Source organism: Panulirus ornatus, chromosome 2, assembly GCF_036320965.1.
Source record: "Panulirus ornatus isolate Po-2019 chromosome 2, ASM3632096v1, whole genome shotgun sequence".
In the NCBI taxonomy this organism is placed as follows: domain Eukaryota; kingdom Metazoa; phylum Arthropoda; class Malacostraca; order Decapoda; family Palinuridae; genus Panulirus; species Panulirus ornatus.
The window spans coordinates 94,169,487-94,183,836 of record NC_092225.1 but is presented as its reverse complement, the minus strand read 5'-3'; the positions used below and the strand labels follow the sequence as shown (position 1 = coordinate 94,183,836).

At 48.5% G+C, this 14,350-nt stretch overlaps 1 pseudogene; it reads left to right on the top strand.

The window, feature by feature from the left end:
• Positions 1–405: 405 nt before the first annotated feature.
• LOC139753246 (uncharacterized) lies at positions 406–5,995 on the top strand (annotated as a pseudogene).
• Positions 5,996–14,350: the final 8,355 nt, after the last annotated feature.

Sequence of the window (14,350 nt, the reverse complement as noted above, 5' to 3'; positions counted from 1 at the left end):
AGGGACAGTAGGATCGGACGCTCTGTTGATGATCACAGCACAAGCCAAATGATAGGATCCGATGACGTTCATCATAAACAAATGTAAAAGGACTCCGAACGGAATGGGGGAACTTGACGGAATTGATGGATTATACATCTCATCAAATGAGCCATAAGGACGGTGAATAGTATGTTGGTGAATACGTATATAGACCTAGAAGGGCGAGGGAGGAGGAGAGAGAGAAGGGTGTGTGGGCAATAGAGTGAGACATTGGGTAATAGAGGAAGACATGAGTAATAGAGGAAGACAGATCTCATGGATCTGGAGGGGGGAGTCATGGTGTGTGAGGAGGATTCAGTTCATGGAACCTGTTGGGAAGACAGTGCGTGCGCGCGCGCTCTCTCCAGCCCAGCCATGAGCGGTATGGCAATGAGAACCTGTGCCATGATGAAAGATGGAGACACTGGTGTTGGAGATCTTCAGCCAGGACGCAAGACGGAGACTGGGATATTCCTGTGGTATATGGTCTCCAAGAACACTGCTGTGGTATATGGTCTCCAAGAACACAGCTGTGGTATATGGTCTCCAAGAACACAGCTGTGGTATATGGTCTCCAAGAACACAGCTGTGGTATATGGTCTCCAAGAACACAGCTGTGGTATATGGTCTCCAAGAACACAGCTGTGGTATATGGTCTCCAAGAACACTGCTGTGGTATATGGTCTCCAAGAACACTGCTGTGGCATATGGGGAAACCTTGGACAGATGGTTGAAGACAGTCTGGGCCAGACAAGGGACTTCATGAGTGACAGCTGGTAATGCCATGTGTGGCGCGTGGCCCGCCCAGAGAAGAACAGTCTTGTGGAACCCAAAGCCAGGCGCCAGCTGCCCCGCTGGCGGAAAGAAAATGTCATTCCACAGTTGTTCTAGATGTTTCTCTCTCTCTCTCTCTCTCTCTCTCTCTCTCTCTCTCTCTCTCTCTGGTCATGAGGGCGGGCCGCCCGCACGCCCACACGGGCCGCCGGGCCGCCCACACGGTGTTTACATAAGGAACGCGTGGGGGGGAAGTGACGAGGCAGCGGCTTGCCCAGAAGACCTTAGGGGCGACTTGCTAATGTGTTCACCCCGTGAGTTTCCGCCCTTGTTGCAGCGCGCACGAGGGAGACCACCTCCGACGCGTCTTTAAGGGATAGCACTTTTTTGCGTCCCAATAACAACAATAGTGCATTAGACTCTTTGCCTTTGAGTGAGAGTTTCGCTTCTAATGACTTTTTTAGTTATTAAGTTGGTAGCGCATGTTGCCTTTTTGGTTAATGGAGAGCCAGATGATAGATGGTGAGGTTGGTGTACACTGTAAACAAAAGATTAGATATACTGTAAACCTGAGACGGGTATACTGTAAACCAGAGACTGGGGTATACTGTGGACCAGTGTTGGGTATACTGTAAACCAGACTGGGGTTTACTGTAAACCAGAGACTGGGGTATACTGTAGACCAGAGACTGGGGTATACTGTAAACCAGAGACTGGAGTATGCTGTAAACCTGAGATGGGTGTATCATAAACCAGAGACTGGGGTATACTGGAGACCAGAAAGTAGGGTATACTGTAAACCAGAGACTAGGGTATACTGTCGACCAGAGACTGAGGGTATACTGTAAACCAGAGACTAAAGTATACTATAAACCTGACACAATGATACAATAAACCTAAGATTGCATTATCCTGTAAACCAGAAACTGTAGAATACTGTATTATACTGCAAACCTGAGGTTGTTGTATATTGTAAACCTAAGATGGGTATACTGTAAACCCGAGACTCGGGTATACCATAGGGGTAGTAAGGATATTTCTTTATGACTGGGTGTAGGACATTATGGAACCCAGTGGGATATTTTGGGGTCCCAGTAGGACACCTTGGGTCCCAGTAGGACGGACCAGGGGGTCCCAGTTGGACACTTAGAATCTCCATGGGACTTTTGGATCCCATCGGGACGCTCTGCATCCCAGAAAACACATCTCGATCCCAGTAGTGGGACACTGGGATAGTCCCAGTGGGACACTCAGGATCCCACAAGGACCCTTGGGGTCCCGGTAGGACACTTTGGGTCTTAGTAGGACACACTGGGAGTCCCAGATCTCAATCTCCCGGGCTCCCTGCCCTTTAGATCACTTGATCGCCGTTTTTTGCGTTAGCGAAGTAGCGCCTGGAACAAATGAAGAAAGGCTACCTTCGTTCACACTCAGTCTCTAGCTGTCATGTAACAATGCACCGAAACCACAGCTCCCTTTCCACATCCAGGTCCCCACAGAACTTTCCATGGTTTACCCCAGACGCTTCACATGCCCTGGTTCAGGTCATTGACAGCACGTCGACCCCAGTATACCACATCGTTCCAATTCACTCTGTTCCTTGCACGCCTTTCACCCTCCTGTATGTTCTAGGCCCCGATCGCTGAAAATCTTTTTCACTCCATCCTTCCAACTCCAATTTAGTCTTCCGCTTCTCCTTGTTCCCTTCACCTCTGACACATATATCCTCTTGGTCAATCTTTCCTCACTCATTCTTCTCCATGTGACCAAACCATTTCAATACACCCTCTTCTGCTCTCTCAACCACACTGTTTTTATTTCCACACATCTCTCTTACCCTTGCATTACTTACTCAATCAAACCACCTCACACCACATATTGTCGTCCAACATTTCGTTTCTAACACAACCACCCTCTTCCGCACAGCCTTAGCTAGAGGCTATATCTCGCATTCTTGTAATATTGCTGGAACTACTATACCTTCAAACATGGCCATTTTCGCCTTCCCAAATAACGATCCCTCTTTTCCACACATTCTTCTTCACTCCCAAAACCTTCGCCCCCTTCCCTACCTTATGACTCGCTTTCACTTCCGTGGTTCCATTCGCCGCCATGTCCACTTGTTGGTATCTAAAGCACTTCACTTCCTCCAATTTTTCTTCATTCAGACTTACATCCCAACCAACCTGTCCTCAACCCTACTGAACCTAATAACCTTGCTCTTATTCACATTTACTCTCAACTTCCTTCTTTCTCACATTTCCAAACTCATTCACCAACTTCTGCAGTTTCTCACTCGAATCTGCCACCAGGGCTGTATCATCAGCAAATAACAACTGACTTACTTCCCAGGCCCATTCATCCACAACAGACTGCAAACTCGCCCCTCTTAACAAAACTCCTCCATTTACCTCCCTAACCACCCCATCCATAAACAAATTAAAGAACCATGGGGACATCACACTCCTCTGCCGCAAACCGACCTTCACTGGGAACCAATCACTCTCCTCTCTTCCTACTCGTACACATGCCTTACATTCTTGATGTAAACTTTTCACTGATCCTAGCAGCTTACTTCCCACACCGTATCTTCTTAAAACTTTCCTCAAGGCATCTCTTCATCCCTATTATATGCTTTCTCCAGATCCATGGATGCAACATTAGTATTTCTCCCATACATTCTTCAAAGTAAACACCAGCTCCACACATCCTCTACCACTTCTGAAACCACACTGCTCCTTCCCAATCTGATGCTCTGTACATACCTTCACCCTCTCAGTCAATACCCACCCGTACAACTTACCAGGTGTACTCAACAAACTTATGCCTCTGCAATTTAAACACCCATCTTTATCCCCTTTGCCTTTATACAGTGGCATTATACATGCATTCCGCCAATCGTCAGGCACTTCACCATGATCCATGCATGCAGTAGAAATCCGAACTTCTCAGTCAACAACACAGTCACTCCGTCTTAAGAAACATATTTGGAGCCACACAATCTCCAGTCTTGTCTGTCCTGCGTCGATCCGGGATTTACTTTAGCCAAACGTTGAGTTTTCCTTTTTTTTTTTCTGTTGTTATTTGTCAGATTCTATGTCATTGCCCTTTTGAACCTTTAGGCATCATTTCCCTTTTTGCTTTTTTTGCTTTTTCTTTTTTTTCTTTGTTTTTTCTGCTTTTTTTCTTTGACGTTTTCTTTGTCTTGTTTTGTTCCAGTCATTTCGACAAGTGTCTGGTGTCATCTGTAGAACATGGAACTACACTTTCTCTCACTCCGCCGTCTCTGTGTCTGGGTGTCAGCGTCTCGAGCAGCACAGAATGTGACACAGTTCCCGTGTGGCACAGCCGACAGAATATGCCTTGTTGGCTAAAAGGAATTTCCTGTCTGCTAGAAAATTTCTTTGGCCCGTCTTCCCAGTTCACCAAGAACGCTTATCTCTCTTCTTTTTTTTCTCCCCACTATTTTCTTAAAGTCAGATTTCGTAGTGTGTCAGACTGAGAAAAAGAAAATGAATGAAGAACAGAATCTGTTCACCTCTCCTGGCGGTCGAGTTCAGTCCATGTTCTTGTAGTGAACGAGGTCAAAATGGAGATCCTCAACTTTGACCTGTCACAGAAATCCTCGTTGACCTGTGTTATATGATCATGTGTTCCAGTGTGTGTGTGTGTGTGTGTGTGTGTGTGTGTGTGTGTGTGTGTGTGTGTGTGTGTGTGTGTGTGTGTGTCATGAAGGAGGCAGTAGTTGAAGCAGTCATGATCATGTTCAGTGTGTGAGGGCCTGGCCCCCACCGTGCGTCCTCGTGTCAACCAGGTTATCTGTTATCTCCCCAGCCAGCACCTGTCCCTCTCACGACCACAGAGGGCTGGGGGGAAGGGGGAGACTGTGGGGAGAGGCGAAAGGGGAGACTGTGGGGAGACATCAGGGAAGAGAGAGAGAGAGAGGAAGGGGAGGGGGGTGGGGGAGAGTTGTGTGTGTGTGTGTGTGTGTCTTTTGGATGTTTTCTTCTTTTTATTCGGGATAGAGAGAAGAAAAAAATAATGTGACAGTCCATTATGAGGCTTCTCTCTCTCTCTCTCTCTCTCTCTCTCTCTCTCTCTCTCTCTCTCTCTCTCTCTCTGACACACACACACACACATCCTTGCCCAGAGGGGGAGGGGGGAGGCACCCACCCCCACCTCGCCAGACTGACCATCAGCCCCACACAGGAGGACCCCCCCGCCTCCCCCCCCGGGGGTCCCACACAGGACCCCCCCTCCTCCCCCCCGGGGGCCCCACACAGGACCCCCCCCCCTCCTCCCCCCGGGGGGCCCCACACAGGACCCCCCCCCTCCTCCCCCCGCCTGGCTGGCTGGTCTCCACAACACACGTCAAGTGACACCAAGATGTCGGACACACGGGTCGACTCCCGTCCTGTGTTGTGTTGACCTTGGCCACGGGGGAAAGGGAGGAGAAAGGGGGGGGGTAGTTATGAGGGTCATGGGGTCATGTTGTACTATGAGGGTTGTGGGGTCATGTTGTACCATGAGGGTTGTGGGGGTCATGTTGTACCATGAGGGTCAGGGGGTCATGTTGTACCATGAAGGTTGTGGGGGGGAGGTAGTTATGAGGGTCATGGGGTCATGTTGTACCATGAAGGTTGTGGGGGTCATGTTGTACCATGAGGGTTGTGGGGGGGGGTAGTTATGAGGGTCATGGGGTCATGTTGTACCATGAGGGTCATGGGGTCATGTTGTACCATGAGGGTTGTGGGGGGGTAGTTATGAGGGTCATGGGGTCATGTTGTACCATGAGGGTCAGGAGGTCATGTTGTACCATGAGGGTCAGGAGGTCATGTTGTACCATGAGGGTTGTGGGGTCATGTTGTACCATGAGGGTCAGGAGGTCATGTTGTACCATGAGGGTCAGGAGGTCATGTTGTACCATGAGGGTCAGGAGGTCATGTTGTACCATGAGGGTTGTGGGGTCATGTTGTACCATGAGGGTTGTGGGGTCATGTTGTACCATGAGGGTTGTGGGGTCATGTTGTACCATGAGGGTCAGGAGGTCATGTTGTACCATGAGGGTCAGGAGGTCATGTTGTACCATGAGGGTTGTGGGGTCATGTTGTACCATGAGGGTTGTGGGGTCATGTTGTACCATGAAGGTTGTGGGGTCATGTTGTACCACGGAGGTCCTGGTAGCCATGTTGTACCATGAGGAGAGATATGATAAGGGTCATGGGTACCGACAAGGGGAAAGGAGATGACCCTTAAGGGCTTCAGTGCAGAGGCCAGGCCATCACCCATGCAACAGCCATATTCGTCCAGCCCTGAGGGCCTGTGCCTCACATGGGTCGGCTGACACCAGGCTGTGAATGTCTGTGCATCGTCTGGCGTCAGCTGGGTCGGCTGACACCAGGCTGTGAATGTATGTGCATCGTCTGGCGTCAGCTGGGTCGGCTGACACCAGGCTGTGAATGTCTGTGCATCGTCTGGCGTCAGCTGGGTCGGCTGACACTAGGCTGTGAATGTCTGTGCATCGTCTGGCGTCAGCTGGGTCGGCTGACACCAGGCTGTGAATGTCTGTGCATCGTCTGGCGTCAGCTGGGTCGGCTGACACCAGGCTGTGAATGTCTGTGCATCGTCTGGCGTCAGCCGGGTCGGCTGACACCAGGCTGTGAATGTCTGTGCATCGTCTGGCGTCAGCTGGGTCTGCTGACACCAGGCTGTGAATGTCTGTGCATCGTCTGGCGTCAGCTGGGTCGGCTGACACCAGGCTGTGAATGTCTGTGCATCGTCTGGCGTCAGCTGGGTCGGCTGACACCAGGCTGTGAATGTCTGTGCATCGTCTGGCGTCAGCTGGGTCGGCTGACACCAGGCTGTGAATGTCTGTGCATCGTCTGGCGTCAGCTGGGTCGGCTGACACCAGGCTGTGAATGTCTGTGCATCGTCTGGCGTCAGCTGGGTCGGCTGACACCAGGCTGTGAATGTCTGTGCATCGTCTGGCGTCAGCTGGGTCGGCTGACACCAGGCTGTGAATGTCTGTGCATCGTCTGGCGTCAGCTGGGTCGGCTGACACCAGGCTGTGAATGTCTGTGCATCGTCTGGCGTCAGTTGGGTCGGCTGACACCAGGCTGTGAATGTCTGTGCATCGTCTGGCGTCAGCTGGGTCGGCTGACACCAGGCTGTGAATGTCTATGCATCGTCTGGCGTCAGCTGGGTCGGCTGACACCAGGCTGTGAATGTCTGTGCATCGTCTGGCGTCAGCTGGGTCGGCTGACACCAGGCTGTGAATGTCTGTGCATCGTCTGGCGTCAGCTGGGTCGGCTGACACCAGGCTGTGAATGTCTATGCATCGTCTGGCGTCAGCTGGGTCGGCTGACACCAGGCTGTGAATGTCTGTGCATCGTCTGGCGTCAGCTGGGTCGGCTGACACCAGGCTGTGAATGTCTGTGCATCGTCTGGCGTCAGTAGGGGCGGAGGCTGACACTGGGCAAGGAACGCATGCGCATCATTTACATAACATCAGCATATAGATGAGATGCGTTACGTAAAGCAAAAGATTATCTCTCATTATCTCTCTCTCTCTCTCTCTCTCTCTCTCTCTCTCTCTCTCTCTCTCTCTCTCTCTCTCAGAGGAGGAGGACGCAAGACCAGGTCCCTCATGTTTTTTGAAGGAAGATGCAAGCGATCTGCAACCTCACCAAACCTACGATACAAGCAAGATATATATATATATATATATATATATATATATATATATATATATATATATATATATATATATATATAATCATACTTATTCACTGTCTCCCGCGTTAGCGAGGTAGCGCAGGGACACAGACGAAAGAATGGCCCAACCGACCCACACACGTACATATACATACCTATACATTTCAACGTATACATACATACACTGACATATACATATACTCACATGTACATATTCATACTTGCTGCCTTCATCCATTCATGTCGCCACCCCGCAACACATGAAATGGCACCCCCTGCCCCCCGCGCGCGCGCGAGGTAGCGCTTGGAAAAGACAACAAAGGCCACATTCGTTCACACTCAGTCTCTAGCTGTCATGTATAATGCACCGAAACCACAGCTCCCTTTCCACATCCAGGTCCCGCAAAACTTTCCATGGTTTACCCCAGACGCTTCACATACCCTGGTTCAATCCATTGACAGCACGTCGACCCCGGTATACCACATCGTTCCAATTCACTCTATTCCTTGCCCGCCTTTCACCCTCTTGTACGTTCAGGCCCCGACCGCTCAAAATCTTTTTCACTCCGTCCTTCCACCTCCAATTTGGTCTCTCGATTCTCGTCGTTCCCTCTACCTTTGACACATTTATCCTCTTTGTCAATCTTTCCTCACTCATTCTGTCCATGTAACCAAACCATTTCAATACAACCTCTTCTGCTCTCTCAACCACACTGTCTTTATCACCACACATCTCTCTTACCCTTGCATTACTTACTCGATCAAACCACCTCACACCCCATACTGTCCTCAAACGTTTCATTTCCGACACTTCCACCCTCCTCTGCATAACTCTATCTATAGCCCAAGCCTCGCAATCATATAACATTGTTGGAACCACTATTTCTTCAAACATACCCATTTTTGCTGAGATAACGTTCTCGCCTTCCACACATTCTTCAACGCTCCCAGAACCTTCGCCCCCCTCCTCTACCCTGTGACTCACTTCCGCTTCCATGGTTCCATCCGCTGCTCAATCCACTTCCAGATATCTAAAATTCTTCACTTCATCCAGTTTTTCTCCATTCAAACTTACCTTCCAATTTACTTGTCCCTCAACCCTTCTGTACCTAATAACCTTGCTCTTATTCACATTTACTCTCAGCTTTCTTCTTTCACACACTTTACCAAACTCAGTCACCAACTTCTGCAGTTTCTCACCCGAATCAGCCACCAGCGCTTTATCATCAGCAAACAACAACTGACTCACTTCCCAAGCCCTCTGATCCACAACAGACGGCATACTTGCCCCTCTCCAAAACTCTTGCATTCACCTCCCTAACAACCCCATCCATAAACAAATTAAACAGCCATGGGGACATCATGCACCCCTGCCGCAAACCGACATTCACTGGGAACCAATCACTTTCCTCTTTTCCTATTCGTATACATGCCTTACATCCTCGATAAAAACTTTTCACTGCTTCTAGCAACTTACCTCCCATACCATATACTTTTAATACCTTACAAAAAGCATGTCTATCAACCTTATCATATGACTTCTCCAGATCCATAAATGCCACATACAATTTCATCTGTTATTCTAAGTATTTCTCACATACATTCTTTGGAGCAAACACCTGATCCACACATCCTCTACCACTTCTGAAACCACACTGCACTTCCCAGATCTGATGCTCTGTACATGCCTTTATCCTCTCAATCAATACTCTCCCATATATATATATATATATATATATATATATATATATATATATATATATATATATATATATATATATATATATCTTTTTTTTCTTTCGTACTATTCGCCATTTCCCGCATTAGCGAGGTAGCGTAAGAACAGAGGACTGGGCCTTTGAGGAAATATCCTCACCTGGCCCCCTTCTCTGTTCCTTCTTTTGGAAAATTAAAAAGAAATGAGAGGGGAGGATTTCCAGCCCCCCGCTCCCTTCCCTTTTAGTCGCCTTCTACGACACGCAGGGAATACGTGGGAAGTATTCTTTCTCCCCTATCCCCAGGGATAATATATATATATATATATATATATATATATATATATATATATATATATATATATATATATATATATATATATATATATATGTGTGTGTGTGTGTGTGTGTATGCATATATTTACACACACATATAAAGTGTTGGCCTTGGATATGTTGGCTGTCCAGGGATTGGAATCAGCATGCTGACTGGTACTACTGATTCCAATCCTCTTTAGTTCCTCTTCTTACTGATTGGATTCTTTATCCCCCGTGGTACACAAGACTCGGCTATGACCAGTCATAAGCCAAGGTAAGTGAAGAGGTTCTGAGCCGGCATTTCGTGTGAGAACTTGCATCATACTTTGCCCTAAAACTTAAGACTTTGAGGACGTATTGTAGCTGAACTTAGAGCCAAGTTAGGATGAAGTCTTGTAATAGAAAATATGGAGTTGGGCTAAAGGTAAATTATTATGACCTCATAATGTAATAGATGTGTTAAAAGGAGACAGGACGAAATATAATAGATATGTTAAAAGGAGGCAGCACGAAGGTATTTTGATGGTTCTTCATTTTACGAGAAAAATTAGAGAAATGTAAAATGAAGAATCCGAGTGGACCAGAAGCTTTGGAGATGAGTGTTTCCACCAGTAGGGTAAATGGGGTCAGAAATGACAACGTATGGATGTAGAGTTTATGAATCTCAAAAAAAAATCGAATCAGAGACCACGAAATGTGTCGTGAAATGACAGAAGTTTGAGATGTGACGAACATCAAACGGAAGAAGGGAATTTGGGGATTTGAGAAATGCCTTCATGGAGCATGGAAGACTCGCGTCAGAGCGAGTGAAAGAATAATGTACCCAAGGGAAAGATAACGTAACTGGTGGTGGAAAAAGAAAAAAAGAAATATATAACAGGGAACACAGAGAGCAGAGACTTGTTGGAATCAGATAGAGACGGGGAAAGAGGAGCATATTTGGGCATGACTGAAAAGAAATGTAGGGAATTGTGTGATGCAGAGGAAAGGAGATCTGGTAGGGAAGAGAGAGAGAGAGAGAGAGAGAGAGAGAGAGAGAGAGAGAGAGAGAGAGGCCGTATCTGGTGGTAAACTGTAAACAAACGAAAGCACAAGGGGGTATTCAATACCAGTTGGCGAAGATTGGTACTACTCCAGAAGACACAACAGAAGACTTGAACAAGAACAGAGCAACCTGGAGGTTGATGAAGCAGTACTTCAGGACCTGGACGAAGAGTGCGGAGCACCACATTAAGAGCGGTGGTGAAACATGAGGTATAGAAGATACCTTTTTCCATCAGTGATGATTTTTTCGAACTGAAGGAAGACCCTGTTCCGTCCATGTAGGAAAGGATGAAGAAAGCATAGATACTAATTGAAATAAAAAAAATGCTACCAGGGGCTGCTGACATGAATGATGCAAAGTTCTCAGAGAAAAGTTACCGAAGAAAATTGATAAATTTAGTGAAGATACAAGATTGACTTATGATGATCACCTTCACTATGGTGTTTTGAAGCCAGGAGGTAGTTAAGCAGGCTCAGAGAACTACACACAATCAGGAATTCAGTCTAATATTCGCCAGAGTAATAGACTAACGGAAGACAGGTGAGGAATACAATCAAAGGACAAGGTAAAGGGAGACATTCAAAGAGGCTACAGTGCAAAACAGCCCTCGCCAGTACCTGATAGAGGTCAAAAATATTTTACGATGGGAAGGCCAGTTTGAAAAATATCATATACAAATGCAGATGGCCCAGAAGTAGATGGGTTCAAGGACCGTATTAAGGAAAACAGACATGATATTGCTGGAGTCATCAGAGACAAAACTTACTAAAGAGATAAGATTTGGTCTGATGGATTAAAAGCAAAGAGATGACAAAGGGAAAACAATGGAGAAGGGGGAACTGACACTGATATGGGACGATATTAAGTTTCATTGAATAGTGATGGATGGCCAACTCAAACAGCACGTCATGGGAAGACCCACTTTAGAAAAGAGTTGCATGGTGGTGTTGATACTCTGTGATCTTCCAGAGAATTGGAATTGACCTTAATAAACACACGAAGAAAATAGCGAAGGAACAATCAAGATGGTATGGTAAGCAGCGAGACATCAAGTCCTCTGAGGCGACAAGGTTCAGATAATGGAGGATGTCAATATACATACAACCAGACTGAGCGAACTGAAGAAATGACGCCGAACTCTGAGCAGTGAGGGTTTGCAGAACACTGGGGGAAGAGATTGGAAAGACAAAGACCACATGCAAAGGCGACACTGCCCAGGTGAGGCACAACGTTGCTGTGGGAAGACAAGTCATTCATGACCAAATTTCTCAGACTTGTGTATGAGAGGATGATATCCATTTGACACGAGAGTTGATATTGGTGGACTGTTCGTTCCTAGGCTGTCAAGGAAGCGTTTAGACACCTTGTGCCACTGGAGAGGTTGATGATAAAAAAAAAAAAGCTGGATGATAAACCAGGAATAGGGAAGATAACCCTACGATGAACTAGAGAAATTTGCCATAGTGGAAGAGAGAGAGTAGGGGACGCCTGTCGGAGGCGCCTTCTCGAAGTGGTATAGGGTCACCAGCGGCGTGCCGTAGGACATGCTTCTCCTGACCATCAGTACCTCTTCCCCACAATCAACCAACCCATAACCTGAGTTGGTTATAAGGGAAGTAATGCCAGATGAGGATCGCATCTCCTTGCAAGATCAAAACAAACTCCGAATCTTTTCTGTTACATGGACGACGAAATGCGAAGTAATGGCGGATTGGAGACGGTGAAAGAAGTCCTCGAGAGAGAGATGATATAGTTGGAAGTAAGGAGCAGCAATGTACGTGTGAGAGGGAGCAGCAGTATACGTATGAGAGGGAGCAGCAGTGTATGTGTGAGAGGGAGCAGCAGTGTACGTGTGAGGGGGAGCAGCAGTGTACGTGTGAGAGGGAGCAGCAGTGTACGTGTGAGAGGGAGCAGCAGTGTACGTGTGAGGGGGAGCAGCAGTGTACGTGTGAGAGGGAGCAGCAGTGTACGTGTGAGAGGGAGCAGCAGTGTACGTGTGAGGGGGAGCAGCAGTGTACGTGTGAGAGGGAGCAGCAGTGTACGTGTGAGAGGGAGCAGCAGTGTACGTGTGAGAGGGAGCAGCAGTGTACGTGTGAGAGGGAGCAGCAGTATACGTATGAGAGGGAGCAGCAGTGTATGTGTGAGAGGGAGCAGCAGTGTACGTGTGAGAGGGAGCAGCAGTGTACGTGTGAGAGGGAGCAGCAGTGTACGTGTGAGAGGGAGCAGCAGTGTACGTGTGAGAGGGACTTGGGTGGTCGATAGGGTATCTTAACACGGTATCAGAACTCGGCCTCACAGGATAATGTCAAGGAGGAGACCCGTGTGTTGATAATGATTCAAGATAAGGATCCACATGTATAGTGCACCATCCCTGTACAGATGAGGTAATTACACACACACACACACACACACACACACACACAGAAAACACACACACACACAGCTCAGGTAATTACACACACACACACACACACACACACACACACACACACACACCGTAGGAGGGAGGGATGAAGCGTCAGAGCCAGAGGGACATAAGTATGCATGTGGCTGTGTGGGGCAACATATCTCAAGCGCTTCACTGACAACCAGATGAATTCCCCAGGCCCGGCGCTCGCCCCTGCAGACACCACTGGTGGAAAATGTTGGCAGAACAGCATGTTGACCCTGACACCAGCTGGCAGGCGGTGGAGGGGTGGTGGGGGGGAGGAGGGAAGAGGAGGGTGGGAGAGATGGCAAGTGAGATGAGGGGAGAGAGAGAGAGAGAGAGAGAGAGAGAGAGAGAGAGAGAGAGAGAGAGAGAGAGAGAGAGAGCTAGTGAGAGGGAGGGGAAAGGGCCAAGTGAGAGTGTGGGAGAGGGCCAGTGAGAGGAGGGCGGGATAGGGCTGTTGAGAAAATGGGAGAGAGAGAGAGAGAGAGAGAGAGAGAGAGAGAGAGAGAGAGAGAGAGAGAGAGAGAGAGAGAGAGAGAATGGGGCATTACATGCATTAGACTTAACCAGGTTGGGTCTGACCCACAGGGGGAAAACAACAACAACAACAACAACAACAACAACAACAACAACCCTCTCATGCCCCCCCCCCACCCCACCCCAACCTTACAGCTGGCTCCACCAATCCCTAGCACAGCTGGTCTCTCCGACCCCTGACACAGCTGGCCTCTCTGACCCCTGACACAGCTGGTCTCTCAACCTCTGACACAGCTGGTCTCTCCGACCCCTGACACAGCTGGCCTCTCGACCCCTGACACAGCTGGTCCCTCAACCTCTGACACAGCTGGTCTCTCCGACCCCTGACACAGCTGGTCTCTCTGACCCCTGACACAGCTGGTTTCTCCAGCCCCTGACACAGCTGGCCTCTCAACCTCTGACACAGCTGGTCTCTCCGACCCCCGACACAGCTGGCCATCCCCCAACCCCTCCGCCCCCCGACACATCTCCCTCCTCCCACTCACCCAACCCTGCCCCACTGAACCCCGACACAGAGGCCTCACCTTTGACCTAGTGACTGTGTCACATACACTCAAGGTCATAGTCATCATCATCATCTGGCCTCTAACATGCCGCCCCCCCCCCCCCCCTTTTGCCTCACCGGATCCATAACACACGAACAAACTTAGGTCATTAATTACTTGGCTAATTGCTCCAGAAGCTGTCACTCTTAATGACCTGCCTGGCTCCCGCCACCACGGTCTGTACTCTGTCCCACCCGCGCACGCACGACACAGTGGGCCCCGGAGTGGCTGAAAAAAAAAAAAAAAACCC